The sequence below is a fragment of the Paramormyrops kingsleyae genome, chromosome 12, assembly GCF_048594095.1.
Source record: "Paramormyrops kingsleyae isolate MSU_618 chromosome 12, PKINGS_0.4, whole genome shotgun sequence".
NCBI lineage: Eukaryota > Metazoa > Chordata > Actinopteri > Osteoglossiformes > Mormyridae > Paramormyrops > Paramormyrops kingsleyae.
Window position 1 is genome coordinate 13,238,085 of NC_132808.1, and position 13,085 is coordinate 13,251,169.

A 13,085-nucleotide genomic window follows, 5' to 3' on the forward strand; every position below is an offset into this window, starting at 1 on the left:
AAGAGGAATCGGAGCTGTTTGGGCAAATTAGGAACATTAGGAAAGCGATCCGCGTCGAGTGTATATGTCAGTAACATATAAACACGGGAGAAAATGAGTAAACTTGTCTGCAAACGACATTTAAATATGAATTAATATTGAACTCGACGCGTCTAGCAAATATATTGTGCATCACACAGAAAATACAAACGCACTTACATACGTAATTGGATGGTACGATAATACCGAACTAGAACATGAGCTATCGTTGAAAAAATGACGGAAACTAAAATTAGATCTAACGAAATAATAAGGAATATGTTAGTTCGGTCAGTAGAGGAAACCTATCAGTCTGTACTCTTGGTGCTGGACGGACTTGCGGCCAGTAAATAATCATTTCTCAAATGGTGTTGGATTAATGCAAATAAGTGCATGAATCTGTTCAACTCTGCTGCATGGTATTACTTTCAGAGGTGGAAAGTTCAGGTCCAGAAAGTGCAAATCCAGACTAGGTTTCAGGGCCGTGCAGAGACGTTTAAAGGGGCGGGTGCTCAAAGTTAAAAAAGATAGAACAGGCTGAATAACAATAACTCACATTCATGACGAATCTAATATGGAATTATGTGGATATCCATATTAGATTTTTAGTTAAATAAAAGCCCTCCAGAAAAGAAGGGAAAAGTCCTGTAACTTACTTTAAAACAAAACATGTTCCCTAAAACGGTGGACAGAGCTACAGACCCCCTTGTAACACCCTTACCCAGTTAGCTAGCAGTTAATGACCACCACTACTTCAGTTCATAAAAGGACAGGTAATGTTTGTCGCGCTGTTGCACAAACAGCACGCTCATTTATTTCAATTCATTTGTTGTTATAGACTATAGTGTGCGCTGTACACCCTATTTACTGTTTTGTTGCAGTCTGCACCTTCCAATTAATTTGCCTGCTTCTCCTCCAGCTCCGCACCACCCAGCCTGCAGAAAATGCGCGTGCACTTTGCGAGCTCGTACCCGGCTCGTAACGAGCGCGCTCTGCCTTCAAGGGCGAGCATTGGTTAATGGCAGTCATGTGACTGATGCAAGCCAGATCCTATTATTTAGCAAAATTGAGATTAATAGTTACATTTTATTGTTGAGGGGCAAAGACAGGGCTCCATGTGCACATACACATTTAAAAAAAAAAAAACAACAACAACAACAAAAAAAAAAAAACAAGAAAAGGGCACTAGCGGCATCCTGGAGGAAAGGGGCGGTGCTCAAGCACCCTCCGCCCGCCCCCCCTATGCACGTGCCTGCAAGGTTTTATTTCAACCATCCAGTTGAGCATTAAGGCTCCTACAGTCACAGAGTACTGTACTGGTTTGGGTGGAAAAAAACTTGTACTTTTTGGACCTGAACTTTCCACCTCTGACTACTTTTTAAGAACCCTTTGAATAACAGTGGAGGGTACATACACTGGTAGAACCTCTCTGCTGTCAATGTTTCAGGTGGATCAAGTAAGTCAAGGTCAACAAAACGTAGCTCTATTACGTTCTCTTCTATATCATCTGTTCATCTAAGCAGCAGCAGACAAAGCAGTGTGGCACTGACAGCGAAAACGTCACCCACGCCCCCCATTTTTAAGCTAAGGTCCAAATAAACATAATACCACAATTGATTTGTCATTTACCTGAATTATTCTGTTATGTCTGTTATGTCATTTGCCTGAATTATTCTATTGGGAGGTGTGGTCATTTTTTTACCTGCTAAGCATCTCATAGCCAGCAGAGGGCGCGCTGGGCCGCGTAGTACAGCAGCAGTGGCTGACTGCAGTAGAGCAGAAGTTGTCAGCACGTGATCGTTGAATGCGTGAGGAAGACAGCGTTTCTGATTTAAAGTGTATTCCGACACCCCAACAGGTAAAGTGACTATAAACAGAACTCTGATAACAGATAATAGTAGTACCTTATTGCATAATCTCAGTTCTAAACCGTAATATGCCGAGTAATGGGATTTGATTGTTGTGTGAAAGGACGTTTTGTCTAGTTGTGTTCGTTAGAATAACGGGCACTGATCTAAAGGATTCGGCCTGCAAAGTTAAAAGATCATCTGATACCTTTATGTGAGATCTAAACTCAGTTAAACGATTAAACTCAGTGAACGATTGTTTTACAGAAGTGATGTGGACTGTGTAATGTACTGTGTGAAGTAGGTAATGGTTATTATGTTTAGCTATTTAATAGTGCGCCAGTACCAAGTTACAGAAGATGTTATAAATATGCAATCCAAGGTCTTCCGAGAAATAAAAAGTTGTTTTGAAATTTAAGTTTAAAAAAATTTCACTCAGAATTCTGGGTTGATTTTTTTATAGTCGTTTTGTGAATACACGGGGGAAAAGAAGCACAGTGACTGATGCCGTTAAATGATGTTAGTTAATATAAGCATAATTCCTAGAAGCTTAAAAGTGGTAATAAGACAATTTCATATCATTATTCATGGCTCCAGACTAACTCTTCCAGTGGTAGCACTGATGCTACCAACTTTCTCAGATGGTTGCACCAGCACATGTTCGAATTCAGGGGCTGCATCCGTCTACAGCAGGGGTGGCCAGTCGTATCCAGAAAGGGCCGCAGTGTTTGTGGGTTTTCACTGCAACTCCCTAATTAGATTAATAATTAGAGGACTGATTGGTTGAAGAGTCCTCACAGCTGGGTTTGAACAGCTGACCTAAATGTCATCCCAAAAGCCTGCATGCACAATTGCCTTTTGTGGATAAGACTGCCCACCCCCATTCTAAAGCCTAGTTCATACTCTACTTTTCCACGTGTGCTTTCAGCCTGGGGAGGGTCATCCGTGGGGCAACTTATGTTCATTCTACATTTGGCTGTGGATGCGGATGGTCGCGGTGAATGAAATAGGAAGTTTTGCTGATTTTTAATAAGCCCAAGTAATTCATGTCCAAGAGGAAAAAAGATCATCCACAAGATTGATAGGGATAAATTCACAGACATTTTGGCAAAAAAATTCTTAACAGAGTCTTGCTGTGGACTCCCTGTTGTTTCTGGTTATGCAAACTTGGTGCCGGCCATCAAGCGTTTGAACACCGTAATCTGGACACATGTACGGTATATGGTATATTGTATGAGTGGTGAATGATATTTAATGGCTTCTTATCATTAGTTAAATCTGGTTATAGGGTAAAACAATGGGTTACACTGGTTTTTACCCTGACGGCGTAACTAATGCTGCATTCCATCTGAACTCGTAACTCGGACATTATAAGTTCCTAGTCAGAAAAATCAACTGGAACGCCCGCTTAGGTCAAAATTTTGATATGTGAACTTGGAGGAATTGACACAACCCTGAACTCAGAATCCAAGATGGCTGCCCCCTTTACCAAGAGACGTGGAAGCTGTAGGTTTATATTGTTTATTAGCAGTTACATCTTATTTGTGGCCCATTAAATCGGTCACACACACAATACTGTCCAAGTTATCTGTGGACGAGGTTTATGCACAAAACACAGTGTAATGTGTTATCAACTGATATTGCTAACAATGGCTAACAAATAACCAGGCTAGACCTGGATTTTGTGACCAGTCCACTGCCTCTGGCCGCTGCCTCCTTAACTTGATAACTCAATAACTATTTTACAGATATTTCTCAAATTTGCAGACGCAGTGTAAGGGTGATTATCTGGAGCTGGTCATATTTTGAGACAGATCACACCAAAATTGAAACAATGTAGCATAGTGATATAAAAGAGAAGGACAGTTTCAGACACTTGATACCATTAGCGCAATAACTCAAAAAGTATTTGGATCTTTTCTAAGATGATGTTGTGATGCTGAGGTCATCCATGAATGCTGCGTGCCTGACTTGGTGGGGGGCCTCTGGACTCTGTCAGCTGATCTTATTATTATGTTTTATAGATGAAGATCTACATCTGGGGGTGGCACAGTGGTGCAGTGGTTAGCACCGTTGCCTCACAACTGTGGAACCTGGGTTCCAGAAGTTATTCGGAGTTACCAAACAGCCCATAATGGTGAATGGTGCATGTTTGTGTGAGTGACTGAGTGTGCATGGTGATAGGTTGGAGCCCCATTCTGGATTACTGCAGATTACCCATAACCCTGAAGAGGACAAGTGGTTACAGATAATGGAGATCTACACCCTGTTTTTGCATTATTTTAGCTGCACTCTCTCCTGAGCAGGGTATGCCAGTGCTTTTCCTGGGTGCTGCCTCACAAAAAAACAATCTTCACCTGATTTCATTTTGAGGCAAAATGCCCCAAAATTGAAACAGCAGCACTAGGTGGCAACAAAGGAAGGATTGGGCGGCTATAGACGACAATTGACCTTGTGAACACAGTAACTCTAAAAGTATTCAATAGATCTTTTCCAAACTTGCCATGAACATTGTGGGACCCAAGATGATTTTCACCTCTCTGTGAAAGTTATCATGTGGGATCTCAGCATACAATTTATTTGTAACAATCTGTGAGAAGGTTGGAAAAATTTATCATAGGGAGGCTCAGTCAAGGTTGAGAATCACTGGTATAGGTGATGATCTGAGACATTTCCCACCAAAACTGAAGCAGTATCACTTGATGATGGCACCTGAAAGGACCACAGACACAGATCTGGTGAACCTGATTACATTGAGAAAAGTCACACAATGTCACACAATGTCACACAATGTTGGGCTTTAGGTGTTACAGGTATTTTATACCTCCCTTCGTAATTAGATTGATAATCAGGTACTTTGAGGCAGCATTCAATGATTTTTCTAATCTGAGATAAGAGTTAAAACACATTAATCGTAGATCAAACATCTGGACATGTCATCAATGAATATGCTTTCCAAGTTAAAAGTGTGTCATTTAAGTCTGATGTAATATTTCTACCTAGTTATTGTTCTTTGTTCTGCTTCTATAAACACTGTAAGAGAGATTTGTGTTTATTAATCTCCTGACAAAGTGAGTGAAGATCATGTCTGTGGTCAGAGTTTGTTTCACGTGCATTAACTGGTGATCGTGTGGCTGCAGTGTGACTCAGTGGGTTACGGTGCTGTGTCTGTGAGCCTAAGGTTGCCTGTTTAAATCCTACGACTTCACAGTTGGGCCCTCGAGCAAAGACCTTAACTCCAATTGCTGCAGGGACTCTGCTTTTTCAAATTAAGTATGTTGCTTTGGATAGCGTCACTCTGCCTTTTTGGCGATACATCTAATATCCATCTTCCATCTAAATATAAAAACCCTTTGCTCATTTCTCTTGCTGTCGCCAAGAAAGTTGTCCTCCGAAACTGGGAATGTAAGAGCTCATGTCATATTACTCACTGGAGCAACTTGATTCTCAATGGAAGAAATTAATGCTGTCCAGTGGAAGCATATGTCAGCCTTTAAGGATACCTGGAATCCATTCATAACTTTTCTGAAAATTCCATCAGAATAAACTTAATAAAAATATAGCCTCAGCACAAAACAAAAAAAGAAACGCGTATATCCCCCCCCTCCCCCCCCCTCCCCATACAGATACACACTTACTTTTACTTACCTTCAGTACAAACCCCACACATTCACATACCTTTGACCAACTTCAGCATCTCCAACAGTAACTGCTTATCTGCCGTGTCCCAGTCTCTTGTAAGTCACTTCATATTGTCTCTTGTCTGTCTGTCTGTCTTTTTGCTCTGTCCTCACTGTTGGATCTTGTGCCACTATCTTGCCTCCTGTATGCTTGTCATTTGTTTTATGCTGTATTTCAGTTTATATATTATGTTATATGTTAACACCCCCCCCATCTACGTTTGATATTAATGTGAATGTAAATACTTTTGAGAATATGTATAAAGTTGTAATTAAATATAAAGTTGTCCTCCGAAGAGGGGTGATGGTGGGCCACAAATTAAAAGAAAGAAAAAAAAAGATAAGGTGGAGGAGCGAGACGAGGAGATTCTGAAGCTGCGTAACAAGATCGCGGGCGCCGTGCGCGTGCTGACGCACGTGAAGGAGAAGCTGCAGTGGGTGCAGATGGAGAACCGAACGCGGCGCTCGCAGCTGGCGGAGATGGAGGCGGCGGTGGCACGGTCACGTGACTCTCTGACATGCGGCAAGCGGGCTCGGGACAGGGTGCGGGCAGACAACCTGCGGCTGCGCCAACGCAGCGGGCTGCTGGGGAAGAGCGTGCTGCTGCGAGACATGGAGGAAAGGGTGGGCGATGTCATGGCGCTGGAGCTCAGGCTGGGGGCGCTGAAGAGCAGCAACTGCAGAGCCGAGAGGAAGGTGGAGCAGGTCTGGGACAGTGAGGCAGACAGATAGATAGACAGACACACACACACGAGTCTTCAGATGTATTTGTGATGGAGTAACACCATATTTAACACCACCATGCTTAAATCTCAAAAAGGCAATTTGTAATTTCTTGCAGTTTATAATCTGTTTCATGTTACAAACTAAGTTGTAGCTCAATTCTGAGTAAAGATGGATGCAGTACATTACAGTTTGACAACAAACAGCATGTTCAAAGTGAGACTTTCCCCAGATGTGTATGACAGTTATAAGATGAATATAGAGGAATAAAAGACTGTAGTTTCATTTTGCTCTTTCACTCTGCATGGTTTGACCTCAATTCCATTGTGTGAAAGTTTCAGGTTTTATTGTCACAAGTGTGCAGAAGAACACAGTGAAATTCTTATGCCACAGTTACAGGGAAGGGGACAGGTGGGGAGGGGGGGGTTAATAGCAGTGTGATGCAGGACAAGACAGTGCAGTATGAGAGTGAGCAAACATGTAAGAATTGCAATGGGGATGGAAACTGGCTGCAGTGTAATAAATGCTAATAAAGTGCAGAAGTGGAATTTTAACAATGTGCAGTACAATGCAGTGGGGGGGACAGATGCAGGTCACTGTCTTGGTCACTGTCTTGGGTAGAGAAGCTGTCCCTGAAACGGGGGGGGGGGGGGGGGGTGATGCACCGGTAGCGTTTCCCAGAGGACAGGAGTGTTAAGGGGGTGTGAGCTGGGTGGCTGACGTCCCAGATGATGGATCCCCTTCTGTCAGTCTCACTGGACGCCAAATGCCAGAGTGGCTGATCGGCAGGATCCATGAGACACACAGACACATATATACAGCTGAGAGTAAGCTTGGGGGGTCACAGCACAGGGTCAGACAGTGTACAGTGTGCAGTGCCCCTGGAGCAGGGATACTTTACTTGCCATTTGCACAAGTCTGAGTACAGGATCACTGGAATCCCTTAGTCTCCACATATCCCACCTTGCTCTTCTTTGGGGCACAAACACAGATCAAATGTTAGAGTACGAACGCAGGGTCAGTCATTTATTTTGGGGGGTTAAGGACCCAACAGAGATGCCAGTAAGTTGTTGAGGATTCGATATAACGACCTTCTGTTCACTGATACAACCTCTGTATATTTGTAACACACAGTGTTGGAACCATTATTGAATTCAATCTTTATTCTTTGATAAGTTGGTAATAATAACCAATCCTTCATTGTCCCCATGGGGAAATTCTTTTTACGCCTCCCTCAACTTGCTCTTCGTAGAGTAAGTTGTCCATGAAGGGCAGCCACCCATTGGGGTGCCCAGGGAGCTGGGGGTTAAGGGCCTTGCTCAAGGACCTGCAGACAGGCTGAGGCTGGGTTTGAACCAGCGACCTTGTGATTACAGGCACGCAGGCTTAGCCCACTGAATAGACAAAATATTGCCTCCTTTGTATATATAATTGTGCCTAAATGTAATCTGTCTTTCGAAATGCCTGTATATTGCTAAATCTTGGATAGGTCCCAAACCTAATTTAAATATTGATTAATTTGTCATACTGGGGAGGGGCATGTTTTTCTGGCGGAGGGGGATACAGTTTTTGGACCATAATTGACGATCGCTTAGAAGTTTGTGTAAGTACCTTTTTCCCAGGAGGGATCTACGCTTCCAAAGATCTCTGAATCGAAAGTAGCCACTCGGTAAATTTAAAGCAGCTTCGGGTAAGACAGTTAACGCAAACCGCGTCGCCTATAGCTTATACATACGGGTATAATGAATAAGTTTGTTTGTAAAGGTTATTTATCCATGAGTTAATACTGACCGCGCCGCGTCGGTTTATGAGTAAATCACACGAAATAGGCAGGAATTAAAACGTATTTTTTAGATACATGATCCATTAAAACAACAGTGCGAACCAGTTAAAGGAAACAAAAGTACGAGCTCGTTGCAAAATAACGGAAACTGAAAGTAGATACGCCTACCGAAAAGGGGAACATTGGTACATTATCATATTATATAAGGCTTAGCGCGGAAACAGCTTAACGCTCTGCATGAGGAGCCATTATAAGGAAAAGAGGTAACAAAACGCACATACTCCACAGGGATATGTCAGCCAAAATACCAGTTTTTATTGGGTAGGAAAAAGATTCTCAGAGAACTAATGCTGTAAATTGTACAGGAGCCCTCTAACCCATGATGCATTATAAAATATTCCTATATATGCATTAAGAATTTACCCTAAAGCAGCTACATTAATTAACTTTTCCTTTAACATGACCAATAAGTGCCAAGTGCTTTTAGTGGGGAGGGTGTGTACAGAGACGGTACACTCTGTCAAGTTATCAACCCTGAATATAGGTATAAATCCAGTATATTAAGCAATACGTATCTTCAGCCCAAGTTTAGACAACAATTTTGAATTTTAAACCGAATCTCCAGGCAGCCAGGGCAAATAAGACGTACATAATGTAAACCTCACTGGAAAACATAGTTTCTGTGATTGTCTCACACTAAATAAAATAAACACAGGGTGTATCTGAGAAATGATTAAGATACAAGCAACCATGTATTGAAATGTAAACGACCACTGATCAGACACTGAAAAAGTCTCTGAACTGAAAAAATATATATATATATATATTTATATATATATGAATATTTTGAAAACCAGTTTAGTTAAACCTTTTGAGTATACATTGTAAACTGCAGAGTCTACGACACTAAAGCCCCTTCAAGACTTTTTTCTCACTTGGAGATCGTAAGATTTTTCTGTAAGGAAAGGAGCTGAACTGCATGTTGCGGAGTGAGTATGCTGCATACAGCTTCAGCTTTAGCTTCAGGATTTTTAAATTCACATACCGATTTTTAAATCATCTTTGTATCAAATTATATACATGTACATACACAGCTACATGCACACATGGCAGAGTTGGGGACTTTAAGGCAGACATTACCAGTGTGGTTGCCTTCAGTGACTAAAAAGCTTTCCCCACATCTTATATGGCCGTTACGTCACCCGTCAGAGATCGTTTTCATCTCCAGGTAGATCGCTGATTGCTGCATCTCCAGCGCCTGGTTCCATTTATTCACCATGTCGGTTATATACCAGCTTATGTGCAGGCAGCTGCTGCTTCTCATTGAGATTTTATGACCTCCATACCAATATCACTTTATCACAATACCGGAACTGCAAGGATACCAATGCAGAAAAATACATTTAAGTATTGGTCATGGTAAATCATGTACTTATTGATTTTAAGGAGACATTTATCTCAAAAACATTTAAATTGTTACTCTTGTTGTATATTTGCAATAATCATTATTTCTTTACTTTGAGGCTCTATTTATTCTTAAAATTCCCTTAGGATTCCCCCTAAACAGAACATGAAAAGGGTGACAAATTGAATTGACTGCAAACTGAAATCTAATTTCAATAAATAAATCATCAATTTATTTATTTATTTATTTTCGTCGTCGGGTGTAACACTAGTAACATGCTGACAGTACAGATTACTGATGGGTTTTTTTCTCTGACTGCCTCACTGCTCCTCACAGGGGGCGGGTTTAACCCATTGGTCAGGGGACTCTGCTTTTTAGAAAAGTATGTTGCTTTGCATAAAAGCATCTGCTAGATACATATAAGGTAAATGTTTTTTTTTTAATCTTTCATCCAGCCCCACCCCAGACACACAACCCCTCTAAAAGGTCGTGGTTCAACTCTGCAGGCCTCAGTTTAGCTGCAGTAGTGACACTGATCTTCACAAACGTCCAGTGGAATCATGAAGCCCCATCAGATCTCTGCCTTCTTCCTCCTGATGACAGTGCTGCTGTCCTCCACTCTGGCTCACAGTAAGTCTGCAGCATCTCACAGCTTTTATCAGGACTTAGTACTTTAGTGCGTTTTCATGTATGTTTGATATGAAATGCAAGGTTTCAGACTCAATTGTAAGATGTAAACAGCAGCGTAGGAAGGAGTGTAACACTGGGGGGAGCAAATTTGCCCCACTGATGGGGGGGCGGGGGGGCATATATATCGTGACATACTAATGAACACTCATGCAATATGCACTTTGTGAAAGAATGTGATGTAAGGAATATTTCTAAATAATTTTGGAATAATACATATTTCATCATTTAATATAAGACTAACACTGTTGAGGGTACAGTTTAACAACTAAACATAACTTTAAAAATAACTGATCCATATTGTGATGGCCAGATGTCAGTATTTGAGATATTAATGATTCATAAAGGTTATTGACCTAATTGTGAGATATGAATACAGTTATGACTTTGCATTTTTCATGTATGTATTCAGAGTAGCTGTATATATTTTGTATGTAGCCTGTTATACATTTTTGTTCTTCATGTCTATCCAGCTGGCATTGGACTAGAGCCGTGCTGTTTTACATACTTTCCTGGAAGACTGAGGATGGACCTGATAGCTGGATATGAGGAGACCAGAGAGGACTGCAGTAAACCTGGAATTATGTAAATATTTGCTTTATTCATGTATTGTTTTGAACTATTACTGCTTTGGAATTTAATGTTTGTTGTGTGCAAAATGTCTATAACAGAACTGACTTGTAGTTCGGGATCAGATGTATATGGAGAAGGATTCTAACAAGTGACAAACAGACTCATGTCATTATATTTTTCATTTTCAGATTTCGCACCAAAAAGGGCAATGAAATGTGTGTCGATCCCAGAGCTCACTGGGTTCAGGAGGTGAAGAAAAGGCTGGACCAGCGCCTCTTTCAGTAATGTCTCCTTCCTGCCTGGCAAAATATGAAGAACAATTTTATGAAATTACATTTCAGCCACTTTTTTATTCTCCTATAATATTTTTTCCTGTCATCTTTTGCTGCATAATATATGTCAGGATCTTTAATTTGTTATTGTTTAAAACAGTAGCCTAATTCTCCTGCAACTTTATTTCCTATCTTCCAAATCATATACATTTTAACTGCATATTATTGTTTAATATCTAAAGTTTTATTTAGCCAGTAGTTAAATTTGAGTTGCACATATACTGTATTGCAAACATGTTACTAAATAAAGACAATTAAAAGGTTATGGTTCAGGTTTTTCATTTAAATCGTTTAATTTGCAAAAAATAACATTCTTCTGGTTGGGGAGCATATGGAAAAAACAGTAAGAGAAATATACAATGTAAGAATGAATAATGTAAATGTATGCATGGAAAACAGACACATAAACCAGTGTCCATGCTAACCCCATTCAGAGGGTCCATGCTAACCCCATTCAGAGGGTCCATGCTAACCCCATTCAGAGGGTCCATTCTAACCCCATTCAGAGGGTCCATGCTAACCCCATTCAGAGGGTCCATTCTAACCCCATTCAGAAGGTCCATTCTAACCCCATTCAGAGGGTCCATGCTAACCCCATTCAGAGGGTCCATGCTAACCCCATTCAGAGCTACATGCTAACCCCATTCAGAGGGTCCATGCTAACCCCATTCAGAGGGTCCATGCTAACCCCATTCAGAGGGTCCATTCTAACCCCAGTCCACTGTCGACAGAGCCTACAATGGCCATGCAAATGGATAATAATAAATACTTTATTGATCCCTGTGGGGAAATTGTCTTTATGTCCCCCTCAACTTGCACTTTGTAAATTAAGTTGTCCACAAAGGGCAGCCACCCATAGCAGTACCTCGGGAGCTGGGCCTTGAGGTTAAGGGCTTGAACCAGCAACCTTGTGATGCAAGACACACAGGCTTAGCCCACTGAGCCACACACAGCTCCAGTTATGCTTTGAGGAATGACTTCTACTCACTTGTACCACAACATAATGACAGTATGATGAGCTGCTAAGCAGCCAGTGGTTTGATCACAGGCTCAGTTTGCTGTTTATCACACCTGAATCAGGCACCTGAGACAGGAACCAGGGCAGCCATGTGGGACTCAGCATGGAAAGATTAAGCACTCAGAGCCACTTCAGTTAGCTGTATATTTACAGGGCTTTATTTAATAAAACAGTATTTACACATCTACTGATATTTTTCCCTTTGGAAATACAGTCATTGACAAAAGTCTTGTCACATAAGGACATAGTAACTTAAAAAGGCATATAACTTTATTTCTAATCAATCAATTGTTACAATGAATGGATCAATTTAATGCCAAGGGCTTTCACATTAATAACTGGGTACAAAATGAAACAGTCAAAAAGTGTCCTGATGTTCACAGCTTGTTGAAGTCCATAACACCTGTTTTTGCAAGGACAAAAGTCTTGTCATGTCTTTTAATTATTCAACCAATCACAAGTTAGAGGTTCACCTGTGACAAATATTGTAATTAACATAATCCCAGGTGTGTATAAAAAGATCCCCAGCAAACCAGACCTTCACTTGAAGTGCAACCTGACTTCTGACAACATGCCAAAGATTCAACCACAGACCAAGTCTGCTGAGGTGTCAGACGTCATTAATGTATCCAAACATCAAGTGGAGGGGTTTAAAAAAAGATATGAAAAAACTGGTGATGTTCATGACAAGCCCAGGTCAGGCAGACCCCGTAAGACAACTCTTCGAGAGGACCGTTTGTTGCTTCGAAAGTCCAGAGCCAACCCTTTTTCAACTGCAGCAGAGCTACATCAGAACTGATCACCAGAAACCGCTGTGTCTACAAGAACAGTTTCTGGAATTCTCGCACGCAGTGGTCTCCATGGCCAAATTAGTGCTCAGAAACCAGCATTAACAAGAACACAACAAAAAAGCATGTTGAATTTGCCAAGGCCCACAGCTTGCAGCAAGGATGGACAGAGGCAAAGTGGCAGAAGGTTGATTTTTCTGACGAATCATCCATTGAACTACATACCAAATG

At 41.2% G+C, this 13,085-nt stretch overlaps 1 long non-coding RNA gene across 1 annotated transcript; it reads left to right on the top strand.

Moving 5' to 3' along the window:
* Positions 1 to 7,802: 7,802 nt before the first annotated feature.
* On the top strand, positions 7,803 to 11,313 carry LOC140593649 (uncharacterized). Its single transcript, XR_011994069.1, has 3 exons — positions 7,803 to 7,958; positions 9,912 to 10,086; positions 10,617 to 11,313. It is a non-coding gene; the product is annotated as an uncharacterized lncRNA (long non-coding RNA).
* Positions 11,314 to 13,085: the final 1,772 nt, after the last annotated feature.